Consider the following 13,173-nt stretch of genomic DNA (forward strand, 5'->3'; position numbering starts at 1 on the left):
TTTATTACTTGCATCTGAACCCCCCAAATTCAGCACTCCACTGTAATGACTTTTGCTAAGGTCACCCAGCCTTAACAAAAGGTTTATACTTTTCTAAAGTATAACCCAGTTCCAAATTACAGTTTTTAGAATTTGCCTTATTTTATTTCTCTGCAGCATACAACTGCTACTATTTATAGAGACACGCGTGGCTAGCATTTAATAAATATTATCTCATGATAATAAAACGAAATCAAACTTGTCAGATCAGGGGTCCTAATTTTGGAGTAGTGGAAACTAAGTCACTGTGGCAGAGAGGTTAGCACCTGTTTCTAGAAAAACAGCCCCTGGTTGAAACCACAGGTCTAGGTATACCAGCCAGCCTGCATTCCCTAACATGACATGCTGTTTCATACCTTGGATAATTTGCATAAACTATTTCCTTCATCTGTGATATCTTCCCGCCTCCTCCTCTGCCTGACATTTGTTAATGGTTCAAATACCTGCTTAAAACACCTTTCTTGGGTAAAGTCTTTGTTTCCTGTGTTAATTTCTTTTCTTTTTTCTTGGCCATGCCACACAGCATGTGGGATCTTAACTCCCTGATCAGGGATCGTATCTGTGACCCCTGCATTAGAAGTGCAGAGTCACCACTGGACCACCTTAATTCCATTTTTTTAAGCTCCAGTGCCTAACACAGTCCCTGGCATAGAGTAGGTGCTGAATGAAGAAAAGGTAAAATTAAAATATAGGTGCTGAATAAATGTTTGCTAAAAGGATTAATCATCATTATTAAAAGATTTTTCTTGAGCTCCTTGAGCACTGAATTTCATAAAGGGTATAAAGCAGGATCCTAATTCTAGGGTGGTTTACAATTTAATGGGTGTGACAGAAACTGTTAATTATCCTCCATTATCCTTTCTATCCTTTTGTCTTGAATAAAAGAAGCCCTGATGTCTGCCTAGTAAAAACATTTCTCAACCTCCCTTACTAAGTCCTAGTCTTGCGATATAAGTGAAAGTGGTATGTGTTCTTTAAAAGAGGAGGGCATGTTCTTCTTACCTTCCTCCTTCCTTTTGGCAGAATGCAGATGAAATGGCTGGAGCTCAAGCAGCTATTTGGGGACTTATTGTTTGTTTTCAAGCAGTTATTTTGGACATGAAACAGAAGCCTCATGCTAAGGATGGTAGAGCAACAATAGAGAACAAGCCTGTGTCCCTAATGAACATGAAGCCACTATTCCCACCTTGGACTTCATGCTTTCTGACTTCATTTATAGGAGAAACAAATAGACTTTTATCTTGTTTTAAAAAGTATTACATTTAATCTTAAGTAATTGAGTTGGGAAGACCAAAAGCAGACAAGATCGGATTGAAGCAGAAGAGCAAAACAGAATCCCAGGAGGCCTGAGGTAGTTTGCATAGGGTAAACAATTGCAACAGAGAAGGCAATGGCACCCCACTCCAGTATTCTTGCCTGGAAAATCCCATGGATGGAGGAGCCTGGTAGGCTGCAGTCCATGGGGTCGCTAAGAGTCAGGCATGACTGAGCGACTTCACTTTCACTTTTCATGTTCATGCATTGGAGAAGGAAATGGCAACCCACTCCAGTGTTCTTGCCTGGAGAATCCCAGGGACGGGGGAGCCTGGTGGGCTGCAGTCTATGGGGTCGCACAGAGTTGGACACGACTTAAGCGACTTAGCAGCAGCAGCAGCAGCAAACAATTGCAAAAGGGGTTCAACATCAAGGATGCATCAGGCCCAGAGGTGCTTGGGAGTACAGTTTAAATTCTTCACACCTGCAAAGTGCAGGGTCCCTCAAGCTGAGAAACAAACAATAGTAACAACAAAAATGACAGGAAAACAGATCTGAACTGGCAGAAATCAAGGGACCCAGTAAAGGCAAACATAACATTTATCTGTAAGGAAACTCTTATACCCAGACACGTGAGACTTCTACAGAGAGCAAGCCCAGTGAATATGGGCTTATAGCTAAGATTATAGACCACATAAGGAAATCTTCCCTCTGCTTGAGGGAGGAGTCAGAAGAGGCAACAAATGGGATAATTTACATCTGAGGAACTAGGGATAATCAGTTCAGTTCAGTCGGTCAGTCGTGTCTGACTCTTTGCAACCCCATGGACTGCAGCACACCAGGCCTCCCTGTCCATCACCAACTCCCAGAGTTTACTCAAACCCATGTCCATTGAGTCGGTGATGCCATCCAACCATCTCATCCTCTGTCGTCCCCTTCTCCCCCTGCCTTCAATCTTTCCCAGCATCAGGGTCTTTTCCAGTGAATCAGTTCTTCACATCAGGTGGCCAAAGTATTGGAGTTTCAGCTTCAGCATCAGTCCTTCCAATGAGTATTCAGGACTGATTTCCTTTAGGATGGACTGGTTAGATCTCCTTGCAGTCCAAGGGACTCTCAAGAGTCTTCTCCAACACCACAGTTGAAAAGCATTAATTCTTTAGTGCTCAGTTTTCTGTATGGTCCAACTCTCACATCCACACATGACTACTGGAAAAACCATAGCCTTGACTAGATGGACCTTTGTGGGCAAAGTAATGTCTCTGCTTTTTAATATGCTGTCTAGGTTGGTCATAGCTTTTCTTCCAAGGAGCAAGTATCTTTTAATTTCATGGCTGTAGTCACCATCTGCAGTGATTTTGGAGCCCCCCAAAATAAAGTCTGTCACTGTTTCCATTGCTTCCCCATCTATTTTCCATGAAGTGATGGGACCGGATGCCATGATCTTAGTTTTCTGAATGTTGAGTTTTAAGCCAACTTTTTCACTTTCCTCTTTCACTTTCATCAAGAGGCTCTTTAGCTCTTCTTCACTTTATGCCATAAGGGTGGTGTCATCTGCATATCTGAGGTTACTGATATTTCTGCCGGCAATCTTGATTCCAGCTTGTGCTTCATCCAGTCTAGCATTTCTCATGATGTACTCAGCATATAAGTTAAATAATCATTGTGGTAATATACAGCCTTGACGGACTCCTTTCCCAATTTGGAACCAGTTCCCCATTGGAACCACTAGACCATTCAGGTATGACCTAAATAAAATCCCTTATGATTATACAGTGGAAGTGACAAATAGATTCAAGGGATTAGATCTGATCGAGTGCCTGAAGAACTATGGATGGAGGCAGTGATCAAGACCATCCCCAAGAAAAAGAAATGCAAAAAGGCAAAATGGTTGTCTGAGGAGGCCTTACAAATAGCTATGAAAAGAAGAGAAGCAAAAGGCAAAGGAGAAAAGGAAAGATATACCCATCTGAATGCAGAGTTCCAAAGAACACCAAAGAGAGATAAGAAAGCCTTCCTCAATGATCAATGCAAAGAAATAGAGGAAAACAACAGAATGAGAAAGACTAGAGATCTCTTAAAGAAAATTAGAGATACCAAGGGAACTTTTCATGAAAAGATGGGGGCAATAAATGACAGAAATGGTATGGACCTAACAGAAGAAGAAGAGATTAAGAAGAGGTGGCAAGAATACACAGAAGAACTGTACAAAAAAGATCTTCATGACCCAGATAATCAAGATGGTGTAATCACTCACCTAGATAGAGCCAGACATCGTGGAATGTGAAGTCAAGAGGGCCTTAGGAAGTATCACTATGAACAAAGCTAGTGGAGGTGATGGAATTCCAGTTGAGCTATTTCAAAGCCTAAAAGATGATGCTGTGAAAGTGCTGCACTCAATATGCCAGCAAATTTGGAAAACTCAGCAGTGGCCACAGGACTGAAGAAGGTCAGTTTTCATTCCAATCACTAAGGCAATGGCAAAGAATGCTCAAACTACCACACAATTGCACACATCTCACATGCTAGCAAAGAAATGCTCAAAATTCTCCAAGGCAGGCTTCAACAGTATGTGAACTGTGAACTTCCAGATGTTCAAGCTGGATTTAGAAAAGACAGAGGAACCAGAGATCCAATAGCCAACATCTGTTGGATCATTGAAAAAGCAAGAGAGTTCCAGAAAACCATCTATTCTGCTTTATTGACTATGCCAAAGCCTTTGCCTGTGTGGATCACAACAAACTGTGGAAAATTCTTCAAGAAATGAGAATACCAGACCACCTGACCTGCCTCCTGAGAAATCTGTATGCAGGTCAAGAAGCAACAGTTAGTACTGGACATGAAACAACAGTCTGGTTCTAAATAGGAAAAGGAGTATGTCAAGGCTGTATACTGTCACCCTGCTTATATAATTAGGGATAATAGAGCAGTCTAAAAGAGCTTTTGGGAAAAGGAAGGGATAAGAATGGCAGAAAGTGAAGAGGAACTAAAAAGCCTCTTGATGTAAGTGAAAGAAGAGAGTGAAAAAGTTGGCTTAAAGCTCAACATTCAGAAAACTAAGATCATGGCATCTGGTCCCATTACTTCATGGCAAATAGATGGGGAAACAGTGTCAGACTTTATTTTTTGGGGCTCCAAAATCACTGCAGATGGTGACTGCAGCCATGAAATTAAAAGACACTTACTCCTTGGAAGGAAAGTTATGACCAACCTAGATAGCATATTCAAAAGCAGAGACATTACTTTGCCAACAAAGGTCCGTCTAATCAAGGCTATGGTTTTTCCAGCGGTCATGTATGGATGTGAGAGTTGGACTGTGAAGAAGGCTGAGCGCCGAAGAATTTATGCTTTGGAACTGTGGTGTTGGAGAAGACTCTTGAGAGTCCCTTGGACTGCAAGGAGATCCAACCAGTCCATTCTGAAGGAGATCAGCCCTGGGTATTCTTTGGAAGGACTGATGCTAAAGCTGAAACTCCAGTATCTTAGCCACCTCATGCGAAGAGTTGACTCATTGGAAAAGACCCTGATGCTGGGAGGGATTGGGGGCAGGAGGAGAAGGGGACGACAGAGGAAGAGATGGCTGGATGCCACCACCGACTCGATGGACGTGAGTCTGAGTGAACTCCGGGAGTTGGTGACGGACAGGGAGGCCTGGCGAGCTGCAATTCATGGGGTCGCAAAGAGTTGGACATGACTGAGCGACTGAACTGAAGAACCATAATACAAAAAAATGTTAAAGCACTAAAAAAGATGGATTTGAAAAATATCCAAAGGGAAATTGGATCTCTGTCTACTACCCACTACATGCCAGTAGCACTGATAACAACTAAAAAATAATCATTAAACTTTGAACAAAGTTTATAAATGGATACACTAGACACAGCCAAGGAAAAAAGTCACTGAATTGGGATACAGATCAGAATAAAGGACCTGGAACCTAACACAGTAAAACAGTAAAAAGAAAACCTGGTTAGATGGTAGGGGGAATGAGACATTCCAACACACATCTAATAGGGAGTCAAGAAGGAGAGAATGAGAGACAGACAATATTTGAAGAAATAACAATTGAGAAATTTTTAAGAAATAAAGTAAATTTTTAGAAACTTTTAAGTAAATTTTTAGAAAGAAAGTAAATCTTCAAGCTAAAGGAGCAACCTCACGTACTTGGCAAGATAAATAATAACAGATCCACATCTGACATGTTGTAGTAAAACTGCAGAGCATCAAAAACACAGAAAAAAATCTTAAAAGATAAGAGAGATAGATTACCCACACAGTAACAATAGCAGAATAACTACAGAATAACAGGCTTCTCAAAAAAGTAAATAAATAACAGAGATGATAGAATAATAAGATGATAAAATAATATCTTCAAAGTGCTGAAGAGGGGCTTCCCTGGTGGTCCAGTGGTTAAGAATCTGACTGCCAATGCAGGGTACACAGGTTTAATCCTTCCCCTGGGAAGATCCCACATGCTGTGTGAAAACTAAGACAGTGAGCCACAACTACTGAATCAACGCTCTAGAGCCAGTGAACTGCAACTCCTGAGCCCACAAGCCGAAACTACTGAAGCCTGAGTGCATAGAGCCCGTGTTCCCCAACAGAAGCCACCACAATGAGAAGCCTGCACACAGCATTACAAAAATGTACATAATAGGCCAAAATTGAAAACAACCCAAATAGTCAAACACAGAATGACATCCAATAGACAGGGGAATCCAAGAAAGGCAAAGTGAAGTCCCAGGAAAACATTTATGTAGCAGGTCTAAAGATCAATCGATCCTTACAGGAGTAGAATGGTAGATGGCAGGAAGAAATATGTCTCCAAATAGAAAAAAAAAAAAAAACTAGTAAATGACCTGATTTGTTTGACCTTATGGAATATGAATTTACATCTCTGGATGGGTTTGGCAGAAAAATTAGTAACAAGTAGTACAAGGAGACAAATCAGTCAAACTAAATAAATAACCAAAGTAAGAATTTCCTGGCAGTCCAGTGGTTGGGACTCCTCTCTTTCACTGCTGAGGGCGTGTGTTTGATCCCTTGTCAGGGAACTAGGATCCTACAAGCTGCAGGGTGTAGCCAGAAAAATAAAATAAGCAAAGTAATTAATAACTCCAGGGGGGAAATGTCATATACTAAAGGAAGAATAATAAAAGTATGTTATATGTCTCAGCTAGGAACAACATTTACATAGTCAATGTTAACAGGGCTTTCCTCGTAGCTCAGTGGTAAAAAATCTGCCTGCAATGCAGGAGACGCAGGTTCGATCCCTAGGTTGAGAAGATCCCCTGGAGAAGGAAATGGCAACCCACTCCAGTATTTTTGTCTGGGAAATCCTGTGGACAGAAGAGCCTGGCAGGCTACAGTCCATGGGGTCACAAAGAGTTGAACAGGACTGAGCAACTCAACAAAAAACCAAATACTGTTAACACTGAATTAGGATTAAATGAAAACATAAAACTAAATGGGGTAAGGAGAAGTATATGCAAGAACAAGATGTGGCATTGTGAATAAATCCTGTTGGAAGCTGTTATTTATTTGTGGTTTATCACTCTGCCATGACTTGAGTGATTTATAACATACAATTTGTGAGCCAGAACTATTTTCTACAATAGACATATTTATGACATCACCAAATTCTCCAAAACATGTTTTACAAGCTACTGGAGCTAATACATGCCTAAAATAAGATGGGTAAAGACAAGTTCTTTAGTAAAATATTATGAGACCTTAAGTCCTTATGAAATGGAGCAGGGTTTTATGGTCCTTCCCCCCTGCCACTCCTCATGCTGTCTGTGAAAGGAGTTAATAGAAAAGGGAAAATACAACTGAAAAAAGCTGCCTGCTCAGTGAAGGCCAGGGAAGAATTTTGAAGTAAGACTTTTTCTCTTCTATGTGTAGACAGACAAATTTCCTTCTGCTTTTCTACAGTAGGGTCCCTACCATGATATTGCCCGCTTGGAAAGCTGGAAGAAGGATCTTGCAACGTTCAACCAAATGCTGAGAATCAGTGATGTAAGGAACTTTGGGGAGAGTTCTTTCTGTCTCTCTTTTGCTCTCCCTTAACTGGTGAAAAGGAGCCATAACACCTCTTCACCATGGTTATGTTCTTTTCTTTTGCTTTAGAATAAATAATATATTGACATGGTGCAATAACCAAAAGGTTAAAAAGGCATACAGTAAAAAAATATATGAAAAGGTGTTCAACTGAATTAATCATCAGAGAAATGCAAAGTAAAGCTACAATGTGTGCTTAGTCGCTCAGTTGTGTCTGACTCCTTGTGACCCCATGGACTGTAGCCCACTAGGCTCCTCTGTCCATGGAATTCTCCAGGCAAGAATACTGGAGTGGGTAGCTGTTCCCTTCTCCAGGGGATCTTCCCCACCCAGGGATCAAACCCAGGTCCCCCACACTGCAGGGGAGTTCTTTACCATCTGAGCCCCAGGGAAGCCCCAAACTACAATGAGCTACCACTATGCATCCACCAGACACTACCAAGTGTTGGGAACGATGTGAAGCAACTTGGACTCTCACACACTATTGTGAGAGTGTAAACTGGTACAATCTCTTGGAAAACTATTTGGCAGTATCTAATAGAGTGAAGTGTATGCTTACTCTATGATCCAGCAATTCCACTCCTAGATATGTATCCATAGATATGTAAATGCATACCTATGATCACCAAATAACATGTACTACAATGTTCAGAGTTGCACCTCAAATATTGGAATGGATAAATTGTGGTAGATTCATTCAATGGAATATTACACAGCAATGAGAGTGAACAATTCAAAGCTACACAGGACAACATAAATGAATCTCATAGTCATAAAAATTGAAAAAGGGAGTTCCCTGGTGGCCTAGTGGTTAGGATTCTGGGCTTTCACTGCTGTGGCCTGGGTTCAATCCCTGATCAGGGAACTGAGATCCTGAAAGCTACGTGGTGCAACCAAAAGTAATTAATTAATTAATGATAAAAATCGAGAGAAAGAAGCTCAACATAAAAGAATACATACTATGGGATTCAGTTTACCTAAAGTTTAAGCAAACTAGTTTAAGCAAAACTAACCCATGGTCTTGGTGGGGGAAGTGACTGGGAAGGAACACAAAGAGCATCTGGAATGTTGGCATTGTTCTGCTTCTTGATCTCAGTGCTGATTACACGAGCGTATTCACTCTGTGAAAATACATCAAGCTATATGTTTATTTTTTGTGCACTTATCTGTGCATGTGCTACACTTTCAAATTTTAATTAAAAAGAAACTTTACAGTGTGTGGTAGACAAAACAATGCTCCCTTCAAATTGTCTACACCCTAATCCCCCGAACTTGTGACTACGTTAAATTATGTGGCAAAGGGAATTAAGGTTACTAATCAGCTGACTTTAACATAGGGAGAGTATCCTATATTATCCAGGTGGGCACAACGAAGTCACAGGAGTCCTTAAAAGGGGAAGGAGGGGGCTTCCCTGGTGGCTCAGTGGTAAAGAATCTGCCTGCCAGTGTGGGAGAAATGGGTTCGATCCCTGATCCAGGAAGATCCCACATGCCACGGGGCAACCAAGCCTGTGCACCAAATCTATTGAGCCTGTGCTCTAGAGCCCAGGAACTGCAACTACTGAGCCCATGCACCAAAACTGCTGAAGCCCACACACCCTAGAGCCTGTGCTCTGCAACAGTAGAAGCCTCCCCACAATGAGAAGCCCACGCACCACAACTAGAGAGTAGCCCCTGCTCGCTGCAACTAGAAAAAAGCCTGCACAGCAATGAAGACCCAGCACAACCAAAAAAAAGTGGAAGTGGGAAGAAGAGAGAGTGAAAGAGACATAGATGAAGCAGGGTTAGAGAGAGATGCCATGTTATTGGCTTTGAAGATGGAGGAAAGGGCCACAAGCTGCGGAATATAAGCAGAAGCAATTACTTTGCCAACAAAGGTCCGTCTAGTCAAGGCTATGGTTTTTCCTGGGGTCATGTATGGATGTGAGAGTTGGACTGTGAAGAAAGCTGAGCACCAAAGAACTGATGCTTTGGAACTGTGGTGTTGGAGAAGACTCTTGAGAGTCCCTTGGACTGCAAGGAGATCCAACCAGTCCATTCTGAAGGATATCAGCCCTGGGTGTTCTTTGGAAGGAATGATGCTAAAGCTGAAACTCCAGTATCTTGGCCACCTCATGTGAAGAGTTGACTCATTGGAAAAGACTCTGATGCTGAGAGGCATTGGGGGCAGGAGGAGAAGGGGACGACAGAGGATGAGATGGCTGGATGGCACCACCGACTCGATGGACGTGAGTCTGAGTGAACTCCGGGAGTTGGTGATGGACAGGGAGGCCTGGCGTGCTGCGATTCATGGGGTCACAAAGAGTCGGACACGACTGAGCGACTGAACTGAACTGAACCGAAGAATCTGAAAAAGACAAGGAACTAGATTCTTTCCTACAGCCTCCAGGAAAAAACTCAGTCGTGCTATCATTTCAGTTTTAGTCAAATGACATCCCTGTTGGACTTTTAACATATAGAACTGTAAGATGATAAAACTGTGTTATTTTAACCCACTGAATGTGTGGTAATTTGTTTCAGCAGCAATAAGAAACTAATACAGGCCATGTTAGGAGAGATCAGGTGTTCAGTTTCAGACATGTTCAGAGAATCTCAATGTGTTTGATATCTAAGTGGAGATGTCAAAGTAGGCAGTTAGATACATGAGTCTGGAATTCACAGGAGAACTATGGGCTGGTGTGTAAATTTTGGAGTTGTCAGTGAAGAGAGAAAAGCCAAAAGAACAGATGATAGTAACAAAGGAGTGAGCACAGATAGAAAAGAGGTCTAAAAACCGAGCCCTGGAATACCCAACTCTGACAACTGAAATAGAGTTGTTTAAATCTAGCAAGTGCCCCAAAACAGGCATATACCAAGATATAAATGCAGGGCTAAGTAGGAGGTCAGAGGCAGATAGATACTTGGCTAGGCTTGTAAGAGTGGGCAGATACTGGAGGCAAGAGTGAGTGACAGATCTCAAATAAAGGAAAACAGTCATGGCAACAGGAATTATGAACTCAAACATATGCTTGGCAACAGAGGTAAGAAAATTTAAGTACAGAATCTGGGTAATAAATTCCAGATGTCTGCAAAAAATGGAACCTTGGCCCTGAGCCAGCTTTCTGTTTTGTGTTTCTATTACATCCTTAATTTGATTCCTGCCTGCTGTGGGTGTCTGTATCTCACTCTGGCTTATCATTTGCCCTCCTCTCCCATTTTACCTCTTTTTACCTTAATGGCACATAATACAGATATAATATGTTCAATTCATACTAAGACTTTTTTCACATTTTAAAACTTTTTTATTTTATATTGGGAGTATAGCCGATTAACAATACTGTTATAGTTTCAGGCTCACAGCAGAGCTCTCCGGCCGTACGTACACATGTATTCACTCTCCCCCAGGGGCTTTCCAGGTGGTGCTGGTGGTAAAGAGCCCGCCTGCCAATACAGGAGATGCGGGTTCAATCCCTGAGTTGGGAAGATCCCCTGAAGAAGGAAATGGCAACCCACTCCAGTATTCTTGCCCGAAGAACTCCATGGACAGAGGAGCCTGGTGGGCTACAGTCCATAGGGTCGCAAAGGGTCGGATACAACTGAAGCAACAGAGCACTCACTCTCCCCCAAACTTCCCTCCTATCCAGGCTGCCACGTAACATTGAGCAAGTTCCCTGTGCTACACAGTAGGTGCCTGTTGGCCATCCATTTAAAATACAGCAGTGGGTACATGTTCATCCCAAACTCCCTAACTCTTCCCCTGCCCCAACCACAAGTTCATTCTCCGTAAGACTTTTTTTTTTTTTTTCACATTTTAACACCTCTGAAACCAAGATGCATCTTAAAATTAATGGTATGCCATATTTCAATTGGCAGAATTTTTTTCTTTTTTTTTGTATATAAAATAATGGTTTTAGATTCAACAGTATCTTAGCTTTGATGAAATACAAATGCTCTACCACTTAGAGCAATACTTCTCCTTTTTTTTCCTTTTTATTGGGATATAGGGGTCTGCAAATTATTCCTCACCAGGGAAATGTCCATTCTATTAATAATTTTCCTGGAATAGCTTTTTGGAGCTTTTTCTTAGAGCTGCTGCTCTTGCTGACAGCAGCCTCTTCAGGTCCACGGTTGAGTGGCTCCTCCTTGAAAGAGAATTTCCTCTTTTTCTTGGGGACCCTCTTGTTTCCTGACTCCTCAGGGTCACTAACTGGTTCCTCTTTGGGGAAAGAGTTCTTCCTCTTTAAAAGACTTCCACTGCCAGCTGTCTCTTCAAGATCACTACTAACTAGCTCCTCCATGGAAAAAGATTTATTTTTCTTGGGTTTGGAGAGGGAGACACATGGGTCTTCCATTCCGTTCTCCTAAGGAGCCTTCTGAGACTTTTGCAGAGCAATATTTTTCAAATTTTGCATTTCTTTTCATTTCAGGGGCTGATCTTTGAAAAATAATTCACATAAAATACCATTTGCCAATTTTGTGTACAATTCAATGAGTTTACACAAACGAAACCACCACCACAATCATGATAAAAAGTATATTTTTTATTATTCCAGAATGTTTCCTGAAGCCCCTCTTCAGTCCATCCCTTCTCTCCAACCCTGCCCCTGGCTATCACTGATCTGCTTGTGTGCATGATAAAATGGCTTCAGTCGAGTCAGGACTCTGCAACCCCATGGACTGTAGCCTGCCAGGCTCCTCTGTACAAGGAATTCTCCAGGCAAGAATACTAGAGTGGGTTGCCATGTCCTCCTCCAGGAGATCTTCCCAACCCAGGGACTGAAGCCCATCTCTTGCATCTCCTGCATTGGCAGGCGGGTTCTTTACCACTAGCGCCACCTGGGAAGCCCTTCTCTCACTCAGTTCAGTTCAGTTGGTCAGCCGTGTCCCACTCTGTGCGACCTCATGAACTGCAGCACACCAGGCCTCCCTGTCCATCACCAACTCCCAGAGTTTACTCAAACTCATGTCCATTGAGTCGGTAATGCCATCCAACCATCTCATCCTCTGTCATCCTCGTCTCTTCCCACCTTCAATCTTTCCCAGCATCAGGGTCTTTTCCAGTGAGTCAGTTCTTCACATCAGGTGGCCAAAGTATTGGAGTTTCAGCTTCAGCATCAGTCCTTCCAATGAGTATTCAGGACTGATTTCCTTTAGGATGGACTGGTTGGATCTCCTTGCAGTCCAAGGGACTCTCAAGAGTCTTCTCCAACACCACAGTTGAAAAGCATCAATTCTTCGGAGCTCAGCTTTCTGTATAGTCCAACTCTCACATCCACACATGACTACTGGAAAAACCATAGCCTTGACTAGATGGACCTTTGTGGGCAAAGTAATGTCTCTGCTTTTTAATATGCTGTCTAGGTTGGTCATAGCTTTTCTTCCAAGGAGCAAGTGTCTTTTAATTTCATGGCTGTAGTCACCATCTGCAGTGATTTTGGAGCACCCAAAAATAAAGTCTGTCACTGTTTCCATTGCTTCCCCATCTATTTGCCATGAAGTAATGGGACCAGATGCCATGATCTTAGTTTTCTAAATGTTGAGCTTTAAGCCAACTTTTTCACTCTCCTCTTTCACTTTCATCAATCAAGAGGCTCTTTCTTTGCTTTCTGGCATAAGGGTTGTGTCATCTGCATATCTGAGGTTATTGATATTTCTGCCAGCAATCTTGTTCCAGCTTGTGCTTCATCCAGCCCAGTGTTTCTCATGATGTACTCTTCATATAAGTTAAATAAGCAGGGTGACAATATACAGCCTTGACTATTCCTTTCCCGATTTGGAACCAGTCTGTTGTTCCATGTCCAGTTCTAACTATTGCTTCCTGACCTGCATACAGATTCCTCAGGA

The sequence above is a fragment of the Bos indicus x Bos taurus genome, chromosome X (genome assembly GCF_003369695.1).
Source record: "Bos indicus x Bos taurus breed Angus x Brahman F1 hybrid chromosome X, Bos_hybrid_MaternalHap_v2.0, whole genome shotgun sequence".
Lineage (NCBI taxonomy): Eukaryota > Metazoa > Chordata > Mammalia > Artiodactyla > Bovidae > Bos > Bos indicus x Bos taurus.